The following is a 14,368-nucleotide window of genomic DNA, read 5'->3' on the forward strand; positions in this document are numbered from 1 at the left end:
ATATACATATATATTCAATCTTTCATTTAATTATCAAATGTTGATTACAGCTTATTTAATATTACACTGTTAGAGTTATAAGATTGTGTCAGAATAACTTGCAAAGAATCAAAGTTTCCATGTTTTTCTGGGCAAACAAAAGAGGTTTAATTTCTAACTTATGCTTCACCTCTTGTTGGTGAGTTAATTATTCATTTATATCATAATTTTCACGATTATGAAAATGCCAATTTTTATTCTGCATTTTATAAAAGAAATCTTATTTGACTCACATATAATTTTTATTATTACCCTATTTATCATTCTGAGAAAATATCTTTTGCCAAATTAAATTGATTTGATTTTACCTATAATCTCATTATTGTTAATTGTCATTTTTTTTCTTGGGGAAAAATCCATGCCAGCTTCATGCTAGTGCTATTTTTGTCACACTTAGGATAAATCACCTTAATACTTAGCCAAGATTTATGTACAGATATTGAATTTTTAAGTATTCCTCTAACCTTACCTAACCTTCCTCTAACCTAAGTGACTAGCTTTTAGTATCCACTTAATAAATATTGGTAAATGAAAAAATAGATGAAAGGATAAAAGAATAGGTCCAAAAGATCATCAGAAGTACCCTAGCCTGCTATGGTGTTTCCTTCTTTAAAGATCTTAACATAGCAGAGAATTGTAAGGTAGTTTCTAATTTTTAAAAAGAAGATTTAAAAATTGTGGTCAGTATAGTACCTTAGAATTTTAACAGCTGATTTTCCTGTCTTCTCTTTTTCCTTTATGTTCTCTCAGATCACTGCTCCTAAAAGATCCCTACACACCTAAGATTCTATTGGAATACTCCATACACCCAACTGTGAATTATGGGGAACTTTTCTTAGGGTTCTATGTCTTCTCCTGTTGATCATTCGTTACTCTGTCATCTGCTTTCTCCCTCAGTGGGCAGGGATCAGATCATGCCCCTGACCATTCAGCATTTTCCATTTGAGTATCTTGACAGGTGACAGACTCTCTAGAGTCACATCTTCACTAAACTTACCAGGTATCTGACTGTGTGCACATTGGTGAGCATGTTTTAAGGGCTCATATCCTATGGGCTCTTCTTTCTGTTCCCTCTTCCCCACTCCCTAAAAATCCACCAATCTGCTAATGCACAGTGATGCATTAAAGATACTGTTCCCAGGGATGCTTAGGTGGCTCAGTAGGTTGAGCATCTAACTCTTGATTTTGGCTCAGGTCATGATCCCAGGGTCATGAGATCAAGCTAAAGGTGGAGCCTGCTTGAGATTCTGTCCGATTCCCCCCAAATCCTCCCCACTTTTTCCCACCCCTCACACACACATTCTCTCTTTCTAAAATAAAATTTAAAAAAAATTAAAAAATGATACTGTTCACAGATAAAAGGTGTTATTTTAAAGGGTCATTCTACAGACAATGTCCACCCACAAAGGAATAACTTTAATGGAGCTAATTCTCAAGTCTGTGGCAGTAAAATATTATTTATCACTCCTAATTCCATTTACTCTTTCTCTGATCTCAAGCTTTTACATCAGTTTATATTGATTCACAACTATTATATTAACTATATCCTAGTAGAAATTAAAAGTTTAAAACCAAATGCTTTCCAAAAAGTCTGCCAACTTGCATCTACCCGACATCAGCCTCAAATCTATTGAGGACATATGCACAGGTGATCGGATTTGATTATCTGCTTGTGTACAGCATTTCAGTTTTCAAAACCACAAGTCTTTAAGGAAGCAGTTAACTCTGAGACAATAAATGCACAGCATTAAACCCACACCAAAAATCACATAAGACTGAAAACACATCAAATCCATAAAATCTTTATTATAAATAATATTTCTGGATTTTATCACTGCCATCTGCAAAAGGAACTTTTTATTTGGAAAAACTTCAAGTATATATAAAACTAAAGAAGAAAGTATAATGAGCTCCATGTTCTTAGCACCCATTTAATAATTGTCAAGTGATGGCCAGTCTTATTTTCTCTGTATCACTCACTATCTCCTCTACATGGATCCCAAATGAAAATTTTATTATAGCAAATGATTTCATCATTCTCTAGCTTTTATTTGATAATTTTTATAGTTATGTGTTTTAAATAAAATACAATGATTTAAATTAAAACATCAGATGATAGGAAAATTAATGAAAACTTATAATAATTCTGAAATTGATAAGGAGACAGGATAGACCCAGATTAATGTGCCAGTATAATTTACTTGGAATGTTTTAGCAGAAAATCATCAGAGAAGTTAGTAAGTTAGTATTTTTAGGTTCCTGAAACATGTGTTTATATAAACAAATTGTCATGAATCAGATAAGACACATGGAACAGTCCAATTTACAAAATTGAAAAAATAATATGATTCTGCAAATATTTTGTTAAGGAATCAATTTTCACACACAAGTTTAAATACTACTTTAATATCATGAACTCTTCATCAAACTCTTCGTCTATAGGACTCTGTTTATACTGATTTCTTTTATTGTTTTCTTTCTTTTTTAAATGTTTACCTTTTTTGAGAGAGAGAGGGAGAGAGAGACAGAGCACAAGGCGGGGAGGAGTAGAGAGAGAGGGAGAGAAAGAATCTGAAGCAGATTCCAGGCTCTGAGTTGTCAGCACAGAGCCAGACACGGGGTTGAAACAAGTGAAACGCGAGATCACAACCTGAGTCAAAGTCAGACTCTTAACCGACTGAGCCACCCAGGCACCCCTATACTGATTTCTTTTAATATGAAGTATAAATTCATTGAGTTTTGAAATGTAGGTTTCACATAACTTTATTTTTAAATAATCTCTACACCCAATGTAATGATCTCGAACTCACAACCCTGAGATCAAGAGCTACATGCTCTACCAGCTGAGCCAGCCAGATGTCCCTTTGCATAACTTTAACGGCAAATGGACTGCTATACTGAGTTTAGTACTGGTCTTTGACTAATGGACACAGACGAAGAATAATAGTATTGTAGTGATCATACTTACATTTTAAATATTTTCTAAGCAACCCCCCAGTCCCCCTCCAAAATAAATCATTAACTTTATAATGTTTTTATTATTTTAAGTAACTTGGGAGTGATCACTTTCTTTTTCAAAAATGACAATCAGTAATCCCTATATAACATTTAAATACCTTCACTTCAACAAATAACAGCAAAATACAAAAGAAAGAGTGGGAGGAAAGAGGGAGGAGTAATCTGGCAAAGGCAGGAGAATAAGTAGCAACAGGTGGTAGAGTAGTTAATGGCTTCTGATGATTTAGTCTTCATCTTGGTCATTTCTAAATAACCAGTCCACTGGATTCTGCAGTACAGATCTCTGTTTCAGTGTGTGATAATATTTTAATTATTTACTTACAAAACTGTAGCTTCCTCCTAATCTATAGACTGCCTCTGATCATTGACCAGTTATTTAACCAACTTCATAACTCTAGCATCTGGCAAAATACTGGGAAAAACTGTCCTTCATAAATATGTAAAGAATTGATTGCATAAAAAATCTAATTGACTAGTTTTAAATGAGACATTTAACTTAGGAATCTGGGGGTGCCTGGGTGGCTCAGTCGCTTAAGTGTCCATCTGGCTTTTGATTTCAGCTCAGGTCATGATCTCACTGTTCCTGGGATCAAGCCCCATGCAGAGCCTGCTTGGGATTCTCTCTCCCTCTCTCTCTGGCCCTCTGTGCTCTCTCTCTCTCTCTCTCCTCTCTCTCTCATTCTCTCTTTCTCAAAATAAAAACAAAACAAAACAGGAATCTGTTTCAGTTTTAAGATGATAAAAACTAATTCAACCTTTTTTGCTCTTTGACCATTTATCATGCTATATGCAGAAAATGTTTTAATTCTAAATTTCAGAACTTCATTTTCACTATATAATAATGTGATCCTGTGGTAGCACTCCTCCATAAGTAATGTGGTGAAAACCTTAAGGCAAGGGAAGAGAACCTGGGTATGTGTCCGTGGGTGACAGTCCTCAAGACTCTGTAACATAGATGGCCCATTCAGGCTGTGTGTAACCATATATGGGCGACAAAGGAGCAAAAATTGTACAAAGGCCACACACCGCTGTGCTGGGGGCTCAGTTTTTCAGGTAGGAACCCACTGAGTGAGTCCTGCTACAATCCTGGCAGCAATTTGGAATTTTTTAGAATTTCACTATTTGAAACAAATCAACAACAATTTGCATGGGTTTGGAAATTCAGTAATTCTGTTTAAAGGCATGACATGAGCCAACCATTTCTTTAGGCCTTAAATTATTAATCAATTTTCTTTCATTAATTTTCAAAAAAAAAGATACAGAAACATATTTTCAAGGCCATGTCTTGCTAATTTTAGTACTGCAGGATATTTAGATTGCTATTAGGTGAGAAAACTAAACAGAAAAGTTGAATAAGTTTTCTATAAACTTATTCAAGAAAGAAAGAAATATTTACTGGTTCAGCAGCCAGACTTTGAGCCAGCAATATGAGCCCTCTTTGATTCCTCAAAAAGCATGCATCCTCTTTTGAAAAAGATTCTAGACACTGATGAGAAATCATCCTTCAATCTAATGAACTGCTAAATTAAGCCCTAAATTTTGTTTTCTATTCTTATAAAATATAGTATTTTTAGATGTAGATATTCCCGAAATAGAGAAAGGTTAACATTTAAACTAAAAGTTACTCTATGCTTAAAAGCTCTTAAAACGAGCCTCTTGTACTTCATAGCTCTAGGGAAGCATATTTCAGAGGCATTGCTTCATCTGAGTATGACAATTACCCTATTGAGATGAGATTAATCATGAAGCAGCCTTCGGCCATCCTGTCTGACCAAGGGGACAGAAGCCTGAAAGGAGGGCCTATTTGCTGCCAGATATGCAAATTGCAAAAGGTGCACAATGCAGAAACATGAATAATTTATCAAAATAATCTGTTATTGCTAGAGGTTAAAAATCTAAATAAACTGGCAGCATCATTTACAATAGGTAGCATAATTTAGCTTTTCTTTTCCCCCCAGGAAATTTTTATTTCATCAAGCAATGTATTTTGTTTTAGACTCAAAGTGGCCTTTAACTTAATACCTTAGCATTATAGAGTTTAATTCAGAAAAAAAAGATTATTCAATGTCTGATAAAATATTCCCTTGATTTTTTCTTAATCTTTAAGAAAACATATCTTTTCCATCAAAACCATTCTAAGTATTTCTTAACTTGAAAAGAAAGAGCTTTGATGTTTTAATTAAATTTAAGTCAGCTTCTACCTATAGTTTCTACACATGGAATCAGCTTTTCCTTATATTATTTGGACAGAATTAAGTACAGGAAAAAATCTTGAAATTCAGTCAGAGTATTTACCATTGGAGTAATGTACATTCCCCTCTCATGGAATCATCTGGCTGTCTGGATAGAATGTGGTAAAGATGAAAGAATTCTTAAGCATTAACAATTCAGAATTTCAAGTTGAGGTCCAAGGTATTAATTTATTTAAATGACTAAAAGAAGGAAAATTTTTAGCATGAAAATAAAAGTTATTAATGAGACACAGATCATTTAGCCTTCTATTCTATTATATATACATACATATACATATATATGTATATATAATAGAATATATTCTATATATGTAGAATCATATATATATATATATATATATATATATATGAAGTTACATTCTTGGAAATGCCAAATAGAGAGATACCTGTCTTAGAGGAGTCCTAAATAGATCTGCCAAAAGCAAAGATAGCCCCAGCTGATCACTCCTGGTCCCTTTCTACCTTCTACACTACCTTTCTAATTTCAATAACTGTGAACACAGTTTTTTTTGCCCATATTATGTTTTATATAGGCATTTAATTTTGCTTATAACATGATATTATGTTTTGATAGCAATTTTTTTATTATTTATTTCTTTTTATTATTGAGGCTTACATTGGTAGTCCTCCCTTATCATAAAATAATTATTCCCTTTGGTAAAATTTTAAAAGCAAGCATTCTGACCACCAAACTGGACTGATTCTCTTAGGAGAAGCCTACCCTTCCTAGCACACTTAGGACTCAAGTAGATATTTAATGTTTTCATTGAAATAAATGTTATAGTTTTAGAAAAGTATTGCTTTCCCGATAGAAATTATTTAAATTAAAAAAAATGTTTATGTATTTTTGAGGCAGAGAGAGACAGAGCATGAGCAGGGGAGGGGCAGAGAAAGAGCGAGACACAGAATCCAAAGCAGGCTCCAGGCTCTGAGCTGTCAGCACAGAGCCGGACGCAGGGCTCCAACCCACAAACCACGAGATCATAAGCTGAAGTCGGACGCTTAACCGACTGAGCCACCCAGGCATCCCTCCCGATAGAAATTATTTATTTCTTTAGTAAGGATTACTTTAGATTCTTCATGAAAAATATAACAATATATTTTTTAAGAAGTCAGTTTATTTGAGAATATAAGCTACTTCAATACACACACACACACACACACACACACACAAACACAATGAAAACAATTTCTGACTGTTCAGCCACATTTTCTAGTTAAAATTTCAATCTTAAAAATTAAGTGAGGTACTGGTAAATCCTCTAGCTCATAACATACACATAGAATGGGGAAGTGGTTTCCTCATTAAATGATACCATATACCAGAACCATCTAAATCAGCCCCTAAAAAAGGACCAGTCCCTATTGTTCTAACATTAGTAAACAGTGTCTGTGAATATTATCATTCTGTTTTTCACTTTTCTAGAAAACAGGAAACACACACCCTTTTTGTCTAATTACCCAATTTGGAAATGTTATGTAAACAAACAATTGTAAGTGTAAATGTAACTGTACAAAAAAATAAAATAATAAGCATAGTGAAGGAAAAACTGAGAGTGAAGACTGCTTTATTCTTATTTGTGTCATCAATCTCTAACAGAGTGCTTGGCACTGAGAAGGCATTCAGTAAATGTTTTTGCATGAATAAATGAATAATGATAAGGAGACAAGGTGTTTGAAAAATCATTGTTATATACCTGAAAATTGTAAAGCAAATGGATAGCAATTATCTTCATAAAATTGCTCAGACTCATTGAGTCTTTTTTTTCTGTACAGTACTGTAGATGTCAAAATCTGAAGACGTTATTCAAAGAAAATCTAAGTTTCTTGTAAAAATAGCAAGGTTTAGAAAATGTAGATTTATTACACTGATAAGTTAGAAAGATTTCCAAAAAGAAGGGGTCCTTAATAAAGTGTCCTAAATAAAGCAATTCAGAGGTATATTTTTAAGCAAACACTTTCTGCTAAATTTTGTTCTTGGGTTGAACAGAGTTTAGGGAATGAACTACACCCAATGATATTAAATGTGAAAAAAATTTCTCCAAATAATCACTGAGGTCCATCACTCATTCTTTATTCAATATTTGTTGTTTGTGTGTTTACTATGAACAAGGCACCATAGCATCTAAATATAAGAACTAGTTTCACCCATTAGGAGCACTATATGAAAAATGCTAAGTAAATAGTATAGTATTCTGAGTCTTAGTATTGGCAATTTTTAAGGAGGCAGAAGATAAATAAGTCTTGAAGGAGAATGTAGAGCCACAAGCGGGGTGAGGGAAGGAAAGGTGCAAAGTGAGATTATTGATCAATCTGGCTGGGGCAGAAGAATATTGTTGGTGTTAGTGAGAAGTGAAAATAAAAATTTTTAAATTGTTTGAAACTAAATTATGGTCAAAATAATTCACTTGAAATCTCAGTAATCAAAATGTGCTTTTTTTCTTAGAACATTAAGAGCCATTGCATTTTTGATAAAGGGAATTGCACCGCAATGTTTTAAAGAGATGATTGTTAGGAGAAAGGGTATAACCTGGTAGAAGCCAGGTAAACTGAATACTCTATTTTTAAGATGACAATGTCTAGACTGTGCAAGTGTTTGTGGAAACAGAAAGAAAACCGTTAGTTAGACATTTAAAAGAAGATATTAAGTATTTTTATATTTGTTTGACACGTACAGAAGAGGAAAATGAAGGCTGTTGACTCAAGTATGACAAGTTTGGGGCCTGATAAACAGAATTGTTTTTAACATAATTTAATTAAAGTTTACAATGCATGTTGAGTTTGAGACAATGTTGGAACTTCAAGTGAAAATACTGAGTGGTCATTGGGAGGAAAATATGGCCCCTGAAGAGATAGGAAATTCTAAAGTCATATGGAATATGGAGTTGTGAATTAAAATTACAAGAATGAAATTTACAGTTTTTTCCAAGGGTTAAACACAAAGCCTCAAGTTGCCTTTCCATTGAGAACAATATTGGCTAGTAAGGTATCAACAAGGTTTCAAAAAGGTCAAAGAAAGAGGATGTTGGAAAAAGGAGGACATAAACCTTAGAATTAAGAAAAAAGAGAGAGAGAATTTGTTTTGTTATCTAGATAGATAGTCCCTGGCAACATTTGTGAATATGAATCTGGATGCAGATAGAATAAAGCCTATTTTGGGGGCTGGTCTCAGCCAATCAACAACCAATGTGTGGCTAGACTGACCTTTGTGGTTCTTATTATGATTGCAAGTTGCCTTTAGCAAGAACCATCAGGGAACTTTGAAAACAAAAGTTCTGGAAATCACACACCATATCTGGGGCCACATAGTGAGGTCACAGGGGAGAGGAGAGAATGAGAGAGAGAGAGGGAGGGAGAGAGCGAGCAGGCCTGGGGTTTTTGCTTTTATTGTGTCAACATGGATGGACCTGGAGGAAATTATCCTAGGTTAAATAAATCAGACAGAGAAAGACAAATACGGCATGATTTCACTTATATGTGGTTCAATAAAACAAAATAAATGAAAAAAATTCATAAATACTGAGAATGGAATGGTGGTTGCTAGATGCGAGGGGCAATTAAAGGATGGGGCAACAGGTGAAGGGGCTCAAGAGGTACAAACATTGAACTACAAAATAAGTTATGGGGATGTAATGAACAGCAGGGTGACTATAGTCAATAATATTGCATTACACACTTGAGGGTTGCAAAGAAAGTAAATCCCAAAAGTACCCATCACAAGGAAAAAAAAAACCCTGTAATCTGGTATGGTGATGGCTGGTAACTAGACTTACTGTGATGATCATTTCGCACTGTATATAAATACCAAATCATTATGTTGTATACCTGAAGCATAATGTATGTCAATTATATCTCAATAAAAAATCCATTAATCATAGAGTTAATCTTTTGCAAGCATACCCTTGTTTTAAACAGTAGATAAGGATTCCTTTTTCTCCACATCCTAGTTAATACTTGCTAATTCTTAGGGCACCTGGGGGGCTCAGTCGGTTGAGCGACCAACTCTTGATTTCAGTTCAGGTCATGATCCAGGGCCATGGGATCGAGCTCTGCATCAGGTTCCGTGCTGGGCACAGAACCTGCTTAAAATTCTCTCTCTCTCTCTCTCTCTCTCTCTCTCTCTCTCTCTCCCTCTGCTGCTCTCCCCACTCATGTTCTCTCTCTCTTTCTCTCTCTAAAATAGAAAGATAAAGAAATAAAATAAAAATACTTGTTAACTCGTGTCTTTTTGGTAATAGCTATTCTAGAAAGTGTGAGGTTACATCTCATTGTGGTTTTGATTTTTGTTTCCCTGATGATTGGTGATGTTTAACATCTTTTCATTTGTGTGTTTTGAGTTTGAACTTGTTCCAAAACTAACTTTTTATTCCCCTTATATTTATGTTTTGTTTTTTTTCTTTTTTTTCACATTTTATATTTTTGTTTTCACATTTTATGCTTTTATGTTGCGTTTCTTACTTGTACTATTTTTGTCTTTTAACGTTTACACTTTCTTTACAAGCAATCAATCTACTACCTTTACTATATATTTACCTTTACTAGTAAGATTTATAATTCCATATGTTTTCTTGTTACTAATTAGTGCCCTTTGTTTCCAGCTTAAAGAAGTCCCTTGAACATTTCTTGTAAGGCCAGTTTTGTGATGTTGAACTCCTTTAGCTTTTGCTGATCTGGAAAACTCTTATCTCTCCTTCAGATTTGTTTTTTTTTTTTTTCTTAATGCTTTGAGACATTTACTTTCAGTGTTTATCCATCATTTTAAAAATTTTTATTTTTTTTTTCTTTTTTTTTTTCTGAAATTTATTGACAAATTGGTTTCCATACAACACCCAGTGCTCATCCCAAAAGGTGCCCTCCTCAATACCCATCACCCACCCTCTCCTCCCTCCCACCCCCATCAACCCTCAGTTTGTTCTCATTTTTTAACAGTCTCTTATGCTTTGGCTCTCTCCCATTCTAACCTCTTTTTTTTTTTTTCCTTCCCCTCCCCCATGGGTTCCTCTTAAGTTTCTCAGGATCCACATAAGAGTGAAACCATATGGTATCTGTCTTTCTCTGCATGGCTTATTTCACTTAGCATCACACTCTCCAGTTCCATCCACGTTGCTACAAAAGGCCATATTTCATTTTTTCTCATTGCCACGTAATATTCCATTGTGTATATAAACCACAATTTCTTTATCCATTCATCAGTTGATGGACATTTAGGCTCTTTCCATAATTTGGCTATTGTTGAGAGTGCTGCTATGAACATTGGGGTACAAGTGGCCCTATGCATCAGTGCTCCTGTATCCCTTGGATAAATTCCTAGCAGTGCTATTGCTGGGTCATAGGGTAGGTCTATTTTTAATTTTCTGAGGAACCTCCACACTGCTTTCCAGAGCGGCTGCACCAATTTGCATTCCCACCAACAGTGCAAGAGGGTTCCCGTTTCTCCACATCCTCTCCAGCATCTATAGTCTCCTGATTTGTTCATTTTGGCCACTCTGACTGGCGTGAGGTGATACCTGAGTGTGGTTTTGATTTGTATTTCCCTGATAAGGAGCGACGCTGAACATCTTTTCATGTGCCTGTTGGCCATCCGGATGTCTTCTTTAGAGAAGTGTCTATTCATGTTTTCTGTCCATTTCTTCACTGGGTTATTTGTTTTTTGGGTGTGGAGTTTGGTGAGCTCTTTATAGATTTTGGATACTAGCCCTTTGTCCGATATGTCATTTGCAAATATCTTCTCCCATTCCGTTGGTTGCCTTTTAGTTTTGTTGGTTGTTTCCTTTGCTGTGCAGAAGCTTTTTATCTTCATAAGGTCCCAGAAATTCACTTTTGCTTTTAATTCCCTTGCCTTCGGGGATGTGTCGAGTAAGAGATTGCTACGGCTGAGGTCAGAGAGGTCTTTTCCTGCTTTCTCCTCTAAGGTTTTGATGGTTTCCTGTCTCACATTTAGGTCCTTTATCCATTTTGAGTTTATTTTTGTGAATGGTGTGAGAAAGTGGTCTAGTTTCAACCTTCTGCATGTTGCTGTCCAGTTCTCCCAGCACCATTTGTTAAAGAGGCTGTCTTTTTTCCATTGGATGTTCTTTCCTGCTTTGTCAAAGATGAGTTGGCCATACGTTTGTGGGTCTAGTTCTGGGGTTTCTATTCTATTCCATTGGTCTATGTGTCTGTTTTGGTGCCAATACCATGCTGTCTTGATGATGACAGCTTTGTAGTAGAGGCTAAAGTCTTCTCCTTCAGATTTGAATGACAACTGTGCTGGTAGAATATTCTTTATTAGAATTTGTTTTCCTTTCAGCATATGCTTCCTTTGAATATATTGTGCCACTTCTCTGGTCTGCAAAGTTTCTGCTGATAATTTGCTGGTAGACTTTTATGGAAATTCTCTTGTACATAGCGAGTTGTTTTTTGTCTGGCTGCTTTAATACGCTCTTTAACTTTTGACATTTTAATTATAGTGTCTTGGTGTGGATCTCTTTGTGTTCATGTTATTTGGAACTCTCTAGGTTTCCTGGATCTGGATGTTTGCTTCCTTTCGAATGTGAATCTCCTTTATATGTAGTCAAACGGTTTTCAAAGTGCTGCTTTTGTACTAAATGTGGCTGCATGCAAGCCTTTTAAGAGTATTATTTCAGTTCTCTACAGCCTTTTGGTCTCCTGCATGCAAGTCCTATTGGTTTTAAAAGCTAGATATTTGGGGGGTTTTTCTCTCTGATGCAGATATCAAGGGTTTGGGTGGCTCATGTGGGCACAAACCCCTCACTCTTCAAGGAGAAGCTCTAGGTTTGTAAGATCCCTCTGTGGGCTGCTGCTTCAAAGGTGGGGTGGTGCCTCTCTTAGGATCTTGATGTGGCCCTTTCATAGGCTGTGGTGAAGGAGCTGTTGTGTCAGTTTTCAGGTATTTTTCAGAGGGAACTGTTCCATATGTAACTGTAGATCCAGCATGTGTGTGTGTGGAAGAGGGGAGTTCAGAATCTTCCTGTATGCCCCATGTGGATCACCTTGTTAATACATTTTAAAGATGAAGGAACGGAGGAAAAGAGCCATCAAATTATTTGCCGGTGGCACACAATTCCAAATTGTTTGGGATGGGATTTGAATCATGTGTCTCTAGGGCTGATGTTCTGAACCCTGATATGATATGATATGATATTGCCACTTCTTATCAGATTTCTGGTGGTGAGGTCTTTGTGAAACATTTCTTATTACACTAGTGTTTCTTATGTTGCTATAATTTTCAGGTTTTAAAATAATTTTGAATGAAACAATTACAAAAGGAAACAGTCCTACTTTTACCTTCCTTAATTTTCATTTTGCCAAACATTTAATATTTTGCCACGCTTCTCTCTCTTCTTTAATCCTTTAACATAGCACACGTTTTTTATTTGAAAGTTTTATTGTTTTAGTTTATCACCAAGAAAGACAGAGAGAGAATGTTTTGTGCATATCCATATCGAAAGAGTTGCATGAGGGAAGAACAATGATACATAAGCACATTCTATCCTCATGGCATGTGCAGATTAGGGGAGAGATAGAAACATATGTGAACAAAGGCAAGCATAGAAGGGATAAATGCCTTAAGCAAAGTCCTGGTGAAATGCTATGCAGGCTCAAAGGAGAGAGAGAAGTGCTTTGAGGATCAGGGAAGTTCCCAGGAAATGATAGTATTTGAGGTTAGATGGGTAAGAGTATTTGCATGGGAAGATAAACAGAAAAGTAGATGAACACAAACAAGGGCCAGCTCTGTTTTGTAGGTTAGGAGTTACTAAAACATGCTGTATTCAGATGGGTGTAGGTAGAAAAAAACTTTGCTCTTTCAATAACTATCACTGCAAACTCATTCTCTAGACTTACTTTTCTCCATCGCTTAGACAAAATTAGGGAAAGACCCTACAGCGTTCTTGATTATGCCCAGATAATGAAACAATGTCTCCTTTTCCAAGCACTTAAAACATCCAAATTTGGTGTAATATCAAAGCTCCCAACTTTTATCCCAATTTAAAATTGTGCCATAGCTCAGGTTGGGCCTGCTTTGGGCTTGGAAGCCTAAAAGTGGGAAGGGTGTTGTGGGATTCCTGTCCTTTTCCCTCCCTCTGCCTTCTACCCACCCCTCCTCCCTTCCAGGATAGGAACAAAGAGGAGGAAGCAAGGATAAAGAACACAAACTTACTTTCCTGGCTCAAGTGTAACTTGAGTTTGGTGCCATTTGTCCATGTCAGATGTCCCCAAATGATTGATTCCTTCTCTCCTGCGGCACTATTTTAGATTCTTTGATATCCCTCCCCTGAAGCAAACTGACTGTTGTTCCATGGTTGTGGGAGGTCTCTTTTAACTGCTGCTACAAAACCCTTTGTTTTCCTCAACCTGCTCCCATCAATATCATCTTTACTTTGCTGCTCTGGATCACTCAGTGGACAATTTCTAACCTTAGACTTTTCCAGGTGTAAGACAGTACCGATGCATGAAACTGCCTCTCCCCAGTCCCCATTTTAAGGGACATATCAAGTTTTCTGAAGCTCTCCAATTTAATTTAAAAGAGAAATATCATCATTTTCTTTCTCTCTGAGTATGCAAAAAATGCATCCCAGCAAAAACGCTGAACAAATGTTTTCATCTTCCCGGTGAAGGATTCGTTCACAATATTCAACTTTTTTTTATGCTTATGTAGCAGAAACTATGATTTTTCAGAGCCTTGAATACAATGCTCAGGAGTTTCTTAAGTCCATATATAATTTGGCATGTGTCATAAAAGCCTTTTCATACTATTAAATATAGTGTTTTCTTTGATTGAGTAAACGATTTTTGAAGATTAGCCTGTCTGCTGTGACTGCCTAATGTCTATATTTAGTTTCTTATGTAAATCAGTATTTGAAGATATATATCTCTGGTATCTCATTCATTAAGATGTACAAATATAAATTATATATTATTTATACAGAAGTTTGATCCTCTTTATGGAACACGTAGTAATGAAAATTCATCAAGGAAAAGAATAATGTCTAAATGTGGACTAGAATAATTATTGCCATCTTAATTGTTAGCCAAAAATCTATAAATTGATACATCTA

General features: G+C 35.6%; 1 protein-coding gene across 1 annotated transcript in view; it reads right to left on the reverse strand.

Moving 5' to 3' along the window:
* The window catches only part of TRDN (triadin), a 395,011-nt gene that overhangs the window by 165,925 nt on the left and 214,718 nt on the right, over positions 1-14,368 (reverse strand). The window lies entirely within an intron of this gene.

The sequence above is a fragment of the Prionailurus bengalensis genome, chromosome B2 (genome assembly GCF_016509475.1).
Source record: "Prionailurus bengalensis isolate Pbe53 chromosome B2, Fcat_Pben_1.1_paternal_pri, whole genome shotgun sequence".
Taxonomy (NCBI): domain Eukaryota; kingdom Metazoa; phylum Chordata; class Mammalia; order Carnivora; family Felidae; genus Prionailurus; species Prionailurus bengalensis.